Source organism: Crinia signifera, chromosome 6 (assembly GCF_055691185.1).
Source record: "Crinia signifera chromosome 6, ASM5569118v1, whole genome shotgun sequence".
Classification (NCBI taxonomy): domain Eukaryota; kingdom Metazoa; phylum Chordata; class Amphibia; order Anura; family Myobatrachidae; genus Crinia; species Crinia signifera.
The window spans coordinates 21,972,157-21,986,128 of record NC_139222.1 but is presented as its reverse complement, the minus strand read 5'-3'; the positions used below and the strand labels follow the sequence as shown (position 1 = coordinate 21,986,128).

The 13,972-nt window shown below is 48.1% G+C and overlaps 2 protein-coding genes and 1 pseudogene across 3 annotated transcripts in view; 1 reads left to right on the top strand and 2 right to left on the bottom strand.

Moving 5' to 3' along the window:
• LOC146007459 (uncharacterized) overlaps positions 1-13,972 on the top strand; it is a 606,258-nt gene that overhangs the window by 257,314 nt on the left and 334,972 nt on the right. The window lies entirely within an intron of this gene.
• Positions 1-13,972, bottom strand: part of LOC146007472 (uncharacterized) — a 36,126-nt pseudogene that overhangs the window by 18,380 nt on the left and 3,774 nt on the right. Inside the window, exons 2-6 of the transcript XR_014444334.1 lie at positions 12,108-12,260; positions 8,138-8,305; positions 7,443-7,566; positions 4,024-4,121; positions 3,662-3,854 (exon numbers count right to left, since the gene is read on the bottom strand). The product of XR_014444334.1 is annotated as an uncharacterized LOC146007472 (transcript). The remainder of the gene's footprint in view (positions 1-3,661; positions 3,855-4,023; positions 4,122-7,442; positions 7,567-8,137; positions 8,306-12,107; positions 12,261-13,972) is intronic.
• Positions 1-13,972, bottom strand: part of LOC146009548 (uncharacterized) — a 613,273-nt gene that overhangs the window by 596,176 nt on the left and 3,125 nt on the right.

The following is a 13,972-nucleotide window of genomic DNA, read 5'->3' as shown; positions in this document are numbered from 1 at the left end:
ACTATCATCTCCGACTTCATAGTCAGAGTGTTTCCTGACCAGGCTGACAAAATGTTCCATTGGAACACCCGAGAGTGGAACCTGGCAAATTGAAGCGTCTCGAATGACGCCACCATTTTCCCCAGGAGCTTGAGGCACCTCCATACTGACAAGCTCGGAGCTCTGAGAATCTCCTGAACTAAGGTGACCAGATCCCTGGCCTTTACCTCCGGGAGAAATACCCGATGGAGATGGGTATCCAGTATGACTCCCAAGAATTGGAGCCTCTGTGATGGTACCAACTGAGATTTTTGTAAATTTAAAATCCAGCCGTGAGCCTGCAAAAAACTGATGGCCTCTGCCAAGTGACTCTGAAGCATGGCTGCTGACCCTGCTTTGAACAGGAGATCGTCCAAATAGGGTATTACTGTGATTCCCCTGAGCCTCAGCACCGCCGCCATCACTGACATTATCTTTGTGAATACCCTTGGCGCGGTTGCTAGCCCAAAGGGTAACGCCCGGAATTGTAAATGCAGGTCTCCTATAGCAAACCTCAACAAAGTCTGATGCTCTGGGTGTATAGGGACGTGCAGATATGCGTCCTGGACATCCATGGACGCCAAAAATTCTCCCTGGTCCAAACTCAGGAGTACGGACCGTAGGGACTCCATTTTGAAATGGTCCACCCATAAGTGAACATTTAGGGACTTCAAATTTAGTATTGGTCTGAAAGACCCGTCTGGTTTGGGGACCAGGAACAGCGTGGAGTAAAAGCCTTTCTTCCACTCTGCCCTGGGAACCGGAGTAACCACCCCTTTTTCCAAAAGGGAATGAGCCGCTCTCATAAGAGCTGTGCGAAGGAGCGCCTGTTTTGGCAAGGCTGTGGGGATGAACCTCTTCGTAGGTGGCCCTCTGAAAGGGATTTTGTAACCCTGGGTTTTAATATCTAACACCCAGGCATCCTGGTTTAGAGAAGCCCATGCGTCCCTGAAGTGTGTGAGACACCCCCCCACCTTTATCACTGTCGGGCACATCCCCTGACAGTCATGCGGAGGGTTTGTCCTCTCCTTTGGAGGCAGGCTTCTTGTGAAAGGAGCCAAACTTGGACTTTTGGGTCTTGCCCCTAGAGGACTGAAACTTTCCCCTGAAAGACTGTCCTCGAAAGGACGCACCACCTCTAGGGGAGGGCCGAAAGGACGGCCTAAAAGCAGAGAATCTGGATGTCTGCTTTGCTGAGGGGGCCGGCAGAAATGTACTATTGCCGCCCGTGGCTTGTTTTATAATCTCCTCTAATTCAGTACCAAAAAGTAACTTTCCCTTGAAAGCTAACGTTTCTAGGGCCTTCTTGGACTCATTGTCCGCTTCCCAGGCCTTAAGCCAGAGCACTCTCCTGGCATTAATAGAGACTGTGGACACTCTGGTCGCCATTTTAAGAGCTTCCTCCTCTGCTTCCACCGTATATTCTGCAGCGGCCTTAATCTTTTCTGCTAGAAGCAAAGCACCAGGGTCAGCCTGCAGCATGGTGCATAATTCACCAGCCCACTCTATCATGGCCTTAGAGACCCAGGCTGAAGCAATAAGGGGGCGTAGGGTAAATCCCACCCCTTCAAAAATAGCCTTGAGGTTTCCCTCGAGCTTTTTATCCACAGAATCTTTAAAAGCTGCACCGCCCTGTACAGGCAATACCGTAGCTTTGGATAAACGTGCCACTGAAGCATCCACCACAGGCACCTTCTCCCAGAGCTCCGCATGAGACTCTGGCATGGGGTACAGACTAAGGAATCTCTTAGGCATCTGAAGCCTCTTATCCGGGGTTTTCCAAGCCCCTTCCAATAATTCGTGCAACCCCTCATCTGAGGGAAAAGTAACAGCCTCCTTCCGCTGTCGCTTAAAAACACCTTTAACAGGAGTCTTATCCTCCACAGACAGTTTTAAAGCCTGTTTCACAGCTACAATAAGATCCTCTATACCAGCAGAAGAGGTCTCTTCAAAATCATCACCCTGATCCCAGGGGATGTCAGAATACGCTCCCTCCTCCTCTTCTACCACCGTAGGCATGGCATAAGACCTTTTAGGGGTCCCTGCGACATCAACATCCATTTTGTCCAGTATTTCACTAAACCTGTTGATCCCCTTAGCAGTATCCTGCATCACCTGAATAAGAGCAGGATCTGCCTGGGTAAGAGGCAAGGAGCCAGAAGACTGCTGAGATGATGGCATAGGTCTCTGTGATTCTACCAACACATCACTCTGCCTGTCTAGAAGCTGCACCAAAGCGTTTACTGACCTGCCTAGGGCACTGGCCCACGCAGGTTCACTCTGCTCTGCCCTATGGGGTTCACTGCCCATGGGTCTCACATCAGCGCAAGTAATACATAAGCCCCCTTGGCCATCTGCTCAGGGACAAACTTTTGTGTGCAAACATTGCACGCGCTCAGTGCACTAAGGGCTCCCTCCCCCAAAACCACAGCCTGATGCTCAGACATGATGCAAGTGAAAAATATATCAATATACACAGTGCAAACAATGTACAAGCGTTTATACAGAGTCAATGCACCCAATCACTTAGCTGTCTGTTGGTTTCAACTGCGGGGAAACGATGCCCAGGAAATCCAAGTCAATCTGCCAGGATCAGTAAGCCAGCTCAGCTCCGCTGCAAGCGTTCTGAAAGGCGCCAAAGTCAGAGTGAAGGAAGAGACCAAAAGTCCCTGCTGCTGCGGGGTCCGTGACTTTTGGCGCCAACCACCTCCAGTCAGCCGCTCCTTAGGTAGGATTTCCGGAGCCCAGGCAGCTTCTTAAAAGAAGCTGTAAGCGCTGCACAGGAAGACCAGACAGCGTCTCCCTTGTGCACAGTGAGCTGACAGGACGCGCTTCTGTCAGCTCCTGCTGCGCTAGCAGTGTGAGGATTCACTATGAGAATCCTCACACTGTGCCTACCTAGCTAGGGTGAAAGTTAATAAAATAATAAAAATTCCCTAACTACTCTATTTCTTCGGCTGCTCCCGCAGCCCTTTAGAATAGCACCCACTCCAGTGGGCACCTAACACGAACTGAAGAGTCTAGGGATGCAGTAGGGGAGGAGCCTACCCTCTAAAGCTTTAGGATAGGTGCCTGGCTCCTTCGGACCCTCCTACATCCCAGTGTTGAGCTGTGTCACCAGGACCATTGAAAGAGAAATATATATATATATATATATATATATATATATATATATATATATATATATATATATATATATATATATATATATATATATATATATATATATACACACACACACACATATGGCACCTCACACACTTACACATTGGAGAGTTACACAAAACACCACACCCCCACATACACAAAAACAGTACAGCACATACACACAACACAGAAAAAATAAATGCATTATAGGTGCTAAATCTCAGGAGTGGATGTAGAATTCATCAACACACAAAGGCTATCAAGTCAGGAGCGGTGTGTTTGAAACACCACCACCACACCTGATTTCATTGCTGTCAATGAGTATCAATGCAAACACTAACATTACGGTGGATGTTTTAACAATTTACAATCTTGGGCCTTTGGCGCAGCATAAGACGAAATTTTACAGTAATTTTTTTAAATTAAAAAACCACCACGGTTTTCCCGGGCAACGCCAGGCGGTTCAGCTAGTATGAAGTAAGTGATTATTCCTCACGTGCGCTGGTATCTGTGGGGATTTCCTCCTCCTTACACTGCTGATCACCCCTCATATATGTGTCTTCTGTCTCTGTATCTTCTTTCTTATCTGTCACACAAGACTCTTCTCCTTCTGCCTTAATGTCAGTCACATCCGTCTCTTCTCCATTTATTTCTTCGGCCTTAATATCAGACAAATCTTCACAATGAACCTAAAAAAATATCACATTAGTATTGTCTGATGTTATGGAGATAGAATATCAGTGTAAAAGACACACACACACACACACACACACACACACACACACACACACACAACTGCTGCAATTCATATAGTGACATTAACTTTGGTATATTGGGGAGACCCTAATTCCCACCTACCTGATCCTCCTGTGGGGTCCTGTGAGTCTCCTCTGTACACTGCTGGGAATACAGAGGACGGGGACATCTCTCTGGGGTATATCTGTTACTGGGCCCATCTGTAGGAGACACACAGTGACTGAGGACATGATATATATGTGATTATCCTGGGAATATAGAGGACGGGGACATCTCTCTGGGGTATCTGTTACTGGGCCCATCTGTAGGAGACACACAGTGACTAAGGACATGGTATATATGTGATAATCCTGGGAATACAGAGGACGGGGACATCTCTCTGGGGTATCTCTGTTACTGGGCCCATCTGCAGGAGACACGCAGTGACTGAGGACATGGTATATATGTGATTATCCTGGGAATACAGAGGACGGGGACATCTCTCTGGGGTATATCTGTTACTGGGCCCATCTGTAGGAGACACACAGTGACTGAGGACATGATATATATGTGATTATCCTGGGAATATAGAGGACGGGGACATCTCTCTGGGGTATCTGTTACTGGGCCCATCTGTAGGAGACACACAGTGACTGAGGACATGGTATATATGTGATTATCCTGGGAATACAGAGGACGGGGACATCTCTCTGGGGTATCTCTGTTACTGGGCCCATCTGCAGGAGACACGCAGTGACTGAGGACATGGTATATATGTGATTATCCTGGGAATACAGAGGACGGGGACATCTCTCTGGGGTATCTCTGTTACTGGCTCCATCTGTAGGAGACACGCAGTGACTGAGGACATGGTATATATGTGATTATCCTGGGAGTACAGAGGACGGGGACATCTCTCTGGTGTATCTCTGTTACTGGGCCCATCTGTAGGAGACACACAGTGACTGAGGACATGGTATATATGTGATTATCCTGGGAATACGGAGGACGGGGACATCTCTCTGGGGTATCCCTGTTACTGGGCCCATCTGTAGGAGACACACAGTGACTGAGGACATGGTATATATGTGATTATCCTGGGAATACAGAGGACGGGGACATCTCTCTGGGGTATATCTGTTACTGGGCCCATCTGTAGGAGACACGCAGTGACTGAGGACATGGTATATATGTGATTATCCTGGGAATACAGAGGACGGGGACATCTCTCTGGGATATCCCTGTTACTGGGCCTATCTGTAGGAGACACGCAGTGACTGAGGACATGGTATGTATGTGATTATCCTGGGAATACAGAGGACGGGGACATCTCTCTGGGGTATCTCTGTTACTGGGCCCATATGTAGGAGATACGCAGTGACTGAGGACATGGTATATATCTGATTATCCTGGGAATACAGAGGACGGGGACATCTCTCTGGGGTACCTCTGTTACTGGGCCCATCTGTAGGAGACACACAGTGACTGAGGACATGGTATATATGTGATTATCCTGGGAATACAGAGGACGGGGACATCTCTCTGGGGTATCTCTGTTACTGGGCCCATCTGTAGGAGACACACAGTGACTGAGGACATGGTATATATGTGATTATCCTGGGAATACAGAGGATGGGGACATCTCTCTGGGGTATCTCTGTTACTGGGCCCATCTGTAGGAGACACACAGTGACTGAGGACATGGTATATATGTGATTATCCTGGGAATACAGAGGACGGGGACATCTCTCTGGGGTATCTCTGTTACTGGGCCCATCTGTAGGAGACACGCAGTGACTGAGGACATGGTATATATGTGATTATCCTGGGAATACAGAGGACGGGGACATCTCTCTGGGGTATCTCTGTTACTGGGCCCATCTGTAGGAGACACACAGTGACTGAGGACATGGTATATATATGATTATCCTGGGAATACAGAGGACGGGGACATCTCTCTGGGGTATCTCTGTTACTGGCTCCATCTGTAGGAGACACGCAGTGACTGAGGACATGGTATATATGTGATTATCCTGGGAATACAGAGGACGGGGACATCTCTCTGGGGTATCTCTGTTACTGGGCCCATCTGTAGGAGACACGCAGTGACTGAGGACATGGTATATATGTGATTATCCTGGGAATACAGAGGACGGGGACATCTCTCTGGGGTATCTCTGTTACTGGGCCCATCTGTAGGAGACACACAGTGACTGAGGACATGGTATATATGTGATTATCCTGGGAATACGGAGGACAGGGACATCTCTCTGGGGTATCTCTGTTACTGGGCCCATGTGCAGGAGACACACAGTGACTGAGGACATTGTATATATGTAATTATCCTGGGAATACAGAGGACGGGGACATCTCTCTGGGGTATCTCTGTTACTGGGCCCATCTGTAGGAGTCACACAGTGACTAAGGACATGGTATATATGTGATTATCCTGGGAATACAGAGAACGGGGACATCTCTCTGGGGTATCTCTGTTACTGGGCCCATCTGTAGGAGACACGCAGTGACTGAGGACATGGTATATATATGTGATTATCCTGGGAATACAGAGGACGGGGACATCTCTCTGGGGTATCTCTGTTACTGGGCCCATCTCTAGGAGACACACAGTGACTGAGGACATTGTATATATGTGATTATCCTGGGAATACAGAGGACGGGGACATCTCTCTGGGGTATCTCTGTTACTGGGCCCATCTGTAGGAGACACACAGTGACTGAGGACATTGTATATATGTAATTATCCTGGGAATACAGAGGACGGGGACATCTCTCTGGGGTATCTCTGTTACTGGGCCCATCTCTAGGAGACACGCAGTGACTGAGGACATGGTATATATGTGATTATACTGGGAATACAGAGGACGGGGACATCTCTCTGGGGTATCTCTGTTACTGGCCCCATCTTTAGGAGACACACAGTGACTGAGGACATGGTATATATGTGATTATACTGGGAATACAGAGGACGGGGACATCTCTCTGGGGTATCTCTGTTACTGGGCCCATCTGTAGGAGACACGCAGTGACTGAGGACATGTATATATGTGATTATCCTGGGAATACAGAGGACGGGGACATCTCTCTGGGGTATCTCTGTTACTGGGCCCATCTGTAGGAGACACACAGTGACTGAGGACATGGTATATATGTGATTATCCTGGGAATACAGAGGACGGGGACATCTCTCTGGGGTATCTCTGTTACTGGGCCCATCTGTAGGAGGCACGCAGTGACTGAGGACATGGTATATATGTGATTATCCTGGGAATACAGAGGACGGGGACATCTCTCTGGGGTATCTCTGTTACTGGGCCCATCTGTAGGAGACACACAGTGACTGAGTACATTGTATATATGTGATTATTCTGGGAATACAGAGGACAGGGACATCTCTCTGGGGGATCTCTGTTACTGGGCCTGTCTGTAGGAGACACGCAGTGACTGAGGACATGGTATATATGTGATTAGCAGAGGATATGTGTATACAGGGGTCCCCCATACCAAATGTAATCTCTTTTTACCTAGTGATGTGAGGGGCCGGTGATTCTCCATCATCACATCGTTGTACAGATACTTGTGTTCCTCTATATACTCCCACTCCTCCATAGAGAGATATACAGCGACATCTTGACACCTTATAGGAACCTGACACACAACGATACAGTCATCACCCAGACATATCCGCCGGTGTTACTGTATAATGTCCTATTCCCAGCAGTCACCTCTCCGGTCACATCCCCTGGTGTTACTGTATAATGCCCCATTCCCAGCAGCTACATCTACTGTCGCACACCCCTGTGTTACTGTATAACATCCCATTCCCAGCAGTCACCTCTCTGTTCACATCCCCCAGTATTACTGTATAACGTCCCATTCCCATCAGTCACCTCTCCGGTCACATCCCCCGGTGTTACTGTATAATGTCCCATTCTCAGCAGTCACCTCTCCTTTCACATCCCCCGGTGTTACTGTATAATGCCCCTTTCCCAGCAGTCACCTCTCCGGTCACATCCCCCGTGTTACTGTATAATGTCCCATTCCCAGCAGTCACCTCTCTGGTCACATCCCCCGGTGTTACTGTGTAATGTCCCATTCCCAGCAGTCACCTCTCTGGTCACATCCCCCGGTGTTATTGTGTAATGTCCCATTCCCAGCAGTCACCTCTCTGGTCACATCCCCCGGTGTTACTGTATAATGTCCCATTCCCTGCAGTCACCTCTCCAGTCAGCAGCTGGATGATCTTGTTGGTGAATTCCAAGATCTTCTGCTCATGGTCTTGCCCATGTATCAATGAGTGAGGTGGAGCCATCATAATGGGGATCTGGGTCCTTTTCTGTCCTTCTGTCTCATGATCACCAGATGTTTTCTTCACTACTGTGTAACCCTGTGTAAAAGAAAATACACTATCACTGCAGACACTCCCAGTTATGACCCTCTATTATTGCTATCAGTGTAGTCACTGTGACACTCTCAAGATCCACCAGTCAGGTCACAATAGTATTACTATAGATATAAGTGATGTCACAGTGACACTCCCAGAAACCCTCACCTCCCCAGTCACGTCCCTGTATTATTACTATAGATATAAGTGACGTCACAGTGACGCTCCCAGAAACCCTCACCTCCCCAGTCACGTCCCTGTATTATTACTATAGATATAAGTGACGTCACAGTGACACTCCCAGAAACCCTCACCTCCCCAGTCACGTCCCTGTATTATTACTATAGATATAAGTGACGTCACAGTGACGCTCCCAGATCCCCTCACCTCCCCAGTCACGTTACTGTATTATTACTATAGATATAAGTGACGTCACAGTGACGCTCCCAGATCCCCTCACCTCCCCAGTCACGTCCCTGTATTATTACTATAGATATAAGTGATGTCACAGTGACCTCTCCCAGATCCCCTCACCTCCCCAGTCATGTCCCTGTAATATTACTATAGATATAAGTGACGTCACAGTGACGCTCCCAGATCCCCTCACCTCCCCAGTCACGTCTCTGTATTATTACTATAGATATAAGTGATGTCACAGTGACGCTCCCAGATCCCCTCACCTCCCCAGTCACGTCCCTGTATTATTACTATAGATATAAGTGATGTCACAGTGACACTCCCAGATCCCCTCACCTCCCCAGTCACGTCCCTGTATTATTACTATAGATATAAGTGATGTCACAGTGACACTGCCAGATCCCCTCACCTCCCCAGTCACGTCCCTGTATTATTACTATAGATATAGGTGATGTCACAGTGACGCTCCCAGATCCCCTCACCTCCCCAGTCACGTCCCTGTATTATTACTATAGATATAAGTGATGTCACAGTGACGCTCCCAGATCCCCTCACCTCCCCAGTCACGTCCCTGTATTATTACTATAGGTATAAGTGATATCACAGTGACGCTCCCAGATCCCCTCACCTCCCCAGTCACGTCCCTGTATTATTACTATAGATATAGGTGATGTCACAGTGACGCTCCCAGATCCCCTCACCTCCCCAGTCACGTCCCTGTATTATTACTATAGATATAAGTGATGTCACAGTGACACTGCCAGATCCCCTCACCTCCCCAGTCACGTCCCTGTATTATTACTATAGATATAAGTGACGTCACAGTGACGCTCCCAGATCCCCTCACCTCCCCAGTCACGTCCCTGTATTATTACTATAGATATAAGTGACGTCACAGTGACGCTCCCAGATCCCCTCACCTCCCCAGTCACGTCCCTGTAATATTACTATAGATATAAGTGACGTCACAGTGACGCTCCCAGATCCCCTCACCTCCCCAGTTACGTCTCTGTATTATTACTATAGATATAAGTGACGTCACAGTGACGCTCCCAGATCCCCTCACCTCCCCAGTCACGTCCCTGTATTATTACTATAGATATAAGTGACGTCACAGTGACGCTCCCAGATCCCCTCACCTCCCCAGTCACGTCCCTGTATTATTACTATAGATATAAGTGATGTCACAGTGACCTCTCCCAGATCCCCTCAACTCCCCAGTCACGTCCCTGTAATATTACTATAGATATAAGTGACGTCACAGTGACGCTCCCAGATCCCCTCACCTCCCCAGTCACGTCTCTGTATTATTACTATAGATATAAGTGATGTCACAGTGACGCTCCCAGATCCCCTCACCTCCCCAGTCACGTCCCTGTATTATTACTATAGATATAAGTGATGTCACAGTGACACTCCCAGATCCCCTCACCTCCCCAGTCACGTCCCTGTATTATTACTATAGATATAAGTGATGTCACAGTGACACTGCCAGATCCCCTCACCTCCCCAGTCACGTCCCTGTATTATTACTATAGATATAGGTGATGTCACAGTGACGCTCCCAGATCCCCTCACCTCCCCAGTCACGTCCCTGTATTATTACTATAGATATAAGTGATGTCACAGTGACGCTCCCAGATCCCCTCACCTCCCCAGTCACGTCCCTGTATTATTACTATAGGTATAAGTGATATCACAGTGACGCTCCCAGATCCCCTCACCTCCCCAGTCACGTCCCTGTATTATTACTATAGGTATAAGTGATATCACAGTGACACTCCCAGATCCCCTCACCTCCCCAGTCACGTCCCTGTATTATTACTATAGATATAAGTGATGTCACAGTGACACTCCCAGATCCCCTCACCTCCCCAGTCACGTCCCTGTATTATTACTATAGATATAAGTGATGTCACAGTGACGCTCCCAGATCCCCTCACCTCCCCAGTCACGTCCCTGTATTATTACTATAGATATAAGTGATGTCACAGTGACACTCCCAGATCCCCTCACCTCCCCAGTCACGTCCCTGTATTATTACTATAGATATAAGTGATGTCACAGTGACACTGCCAGATCCCCTCACCTCCCCAGTCACGTCCCTGTATTATTACTATAGATATAGGTGATGTCACAGTGACGCTCCCAGATCCCCTCACCTCCCCAGTCACGTCCCTGTATTATTACTATAGATATAAGTGATGTCACAGTGACGCTCCCAGATCCCCTCACCTCCCCAGTCACGTCCCTGTATTATTACTATAGATATAAGTGATGTCACAGTGACGCTCCCAGATCCCCTCACCTCCCCAGTCACGTCTCTGTATTATTACTATAGATATAAGTGACACGCCCAGATCCCCTCACCTCCCCAGTCACGTCCCTGTATTATTACTATAGATATAAGTGATGTCAGTGACACTCCCAGATCTCCTCACCTCCCCAGTCACGTCCGTGTATTATTACTATAGATATATGTGATGTCACAGTGACACTCCCAGATCCCCTCGCCTCCCCAGTCACGTCCCTGTATTATTACTATAGATATAAGTGATGTCACAGTGACACTCCCAGATCCCCTCACCTCCCCAGTCACGTCCCTGTATTATTACTATAGATATAAGTGATGTCACAGTGACACTGCCAGATCCCCTCACCTCCCCAGTCACGTCCCTGTATTATTACTATAGATATAGGTGATGTCACAGTGACGCTCCCAGATCCCCTCACCTCCCCAGTCACGTCCGTGTATTATTACTATAGATATATGCGATGTCACAGTGACACTCCCAGATCCTCTCGCCTCCCCAGTCACATCCCTGTATTATTACTATAGATATAAGTGACGTCACAGTGACGCTCCCAGATCCCCTCACCTCCCCAGTCACGTCCCTGTATTATTACTATAGATATAAGTGACGTCACAGTGACTCCCAGATCCCCTCACCTCCCCCGTTACGTCCCTGTATTATTACTATAGATATAAGTGATGTCACAGTGACACGCCCCGATCTCCTCACCTCCCCAGTCACGTCCCAGTATTATTACTATAGATATAAGTGATGTCACAGTGACACTCCCAGATCCCCTCACCTCCCCAGTCACGCCCCTGTATTATTACTATAGATATAAGTGATGTCACAGTGACACTCCCAGATCCCCTCACCTCCCCAGTCATGTCCCTGTATTATTACTATAGATATAAGCGATGTCACAGTGACTCTCCCAGAACCCCTCACCTCCCCAGTCACGTCCCTGTATTATTACTATAGATATAAGTGATGCCACAGTGACTCTCCCAGATCCCCTCACCTCCCCAGTCACGTCCCTGTATTATTACTATAGATATAAGTGATGTCACAGTGACACTCCCAGATCCCCTCACCTCCCCAGTCAGCAGGTAGATGATCTCCAGGGTGAGATTTAGAATCCTCTCAGTCATGTGACTCTGGTCCTTGTCCATCCTCGGGGAATCAGTGACAGGTCTCATCCTCACGTGATGTCTAGTAAACACTCCGTGTCCTCACTGCTCCGTTGTCTAGGTGTAAATATAACTACAATAAACACCACACAGTACACATGTAACATATTAGGTAAAGGTACAAAAAAATCCACACAAAGGCCCAAAAGCAGCCTCTAATGTTACCACAAATATCTGTGTGTTTGCCTAAGAAAATGAAGTATTCTTCAATAACCCGAATATCAAGAAACATATTTGATATACACCAGCTTTATTGACGATCTGTTCCTCCTGTGGACAGGGGAACAAGCGGATCTGGAATCTTATATGCAAGCTACTAATACCCATGACGCACCCATCAAATATACGTAGAATATCCTACCAACAGCCATAAATTATGTGGATGTGGCAGTCACCTTACAAAAAGGACAAATACACACAGAGGGTTTTCTCCCCAAAATAACACAGAGGTATACCCTATTACTTTCCTCTAGCCACCACCCAAACCATTGAAAGAGGGCGTACCCAAATCGCAATTTATGCGAGTGGCTGGAATTTCTCACACCCATGAAGCGGAGGTAGAAAGGACCAGTGCAGTAGTGGATACATTCTATTACAGGGGATATGACTTCTGCACTCGGCGAAACCTGCAGGAGGGAAGTTCTGGCTATGAGGTAGGTTAGAACCGTCCTAAACCCAAAAAATCAGGAGAAATACGAGGCTGGAGGGAAAAGTAATGTCTCCATGGCTAGAAGTATTTTATCTGTGAACACTTTCTTTGTACATGACTCAGTTGATCCTCTATGTAATGCACAATTCACTTTTCAACGTAGCCCATATCCCTTTCCACCCATGTGCGCCAACGCTTGCGGAGTCAGGCAAATCCGTCGGAGAGGAAAGCTGGTGGTGGTTGTTGACACCAGGACCAAACGGCAGCTTTCACCTCGTCGTCAGAGTTGAAGTGTTGACACTTAAGGTGCTCTTTCATTTTTGGGAAGAAGTCAAAGTCGCAGGGCGCAAGGTCGGGGCTGTACGACGGGTGTGGCAGAACCTCCTTGAACTGCAGGCGCTGCAGCCCTCCTCCCAAAAATGAAAGAGCACCTTAACACAGGGCTTGACAAAACCCGGGTGACAGGTCACCATGGCGACCAGATTTGCCAGGAAGCAGAACCCCCGGGCAGAGTGGTGGCTTGAATTAATGTCAACAGCGGGCCCCGTGGTGGATTATACTGTTAGATATAACAGCCAGCGCGGCAGAGCGTTGCACAACTCACCTGGCTGTATCAGAGCAGGTCCGCAGCACGCCTATTTCAAAACTCAAGCACGGAGCTGCGGTGGTCGCTCCTGATTGGCTTGCGAGCCGGCTTGACTGATACAGCGGCAGCCGGGAGAGCTGTGCACCGCTCTGCTGGCTGTTATATCGAACAGTATAACCCACCGCGGGGCCCGCTGCTTATGTGTCTGATGGCAGATACACCAGATGCTGCTACCAGCGCTTCTGACATTTATACTGTCCTGCCAGCGTTTAGGTTAAGTACACAGCACTGCTTATATTGGGAGAGGGGATGGGGAAAGGGAGAGAGGGGGGGTCTAAACAGTGATGCCTGTCTCCTCCTCTCCCTCTCTCACAGTCACACTGCCACTCACTGCCTCTCCCTTTTACCCATTTTCCATCAGTCTCCATGTCACTCACTGCTTATCATCCTATCACCCTCTATCTATCCCTTTCACCCACTTTTGGTCACCCTCTCCCTATTACACACTGCTTGTTCCGGTCAGTCACCCCTTGT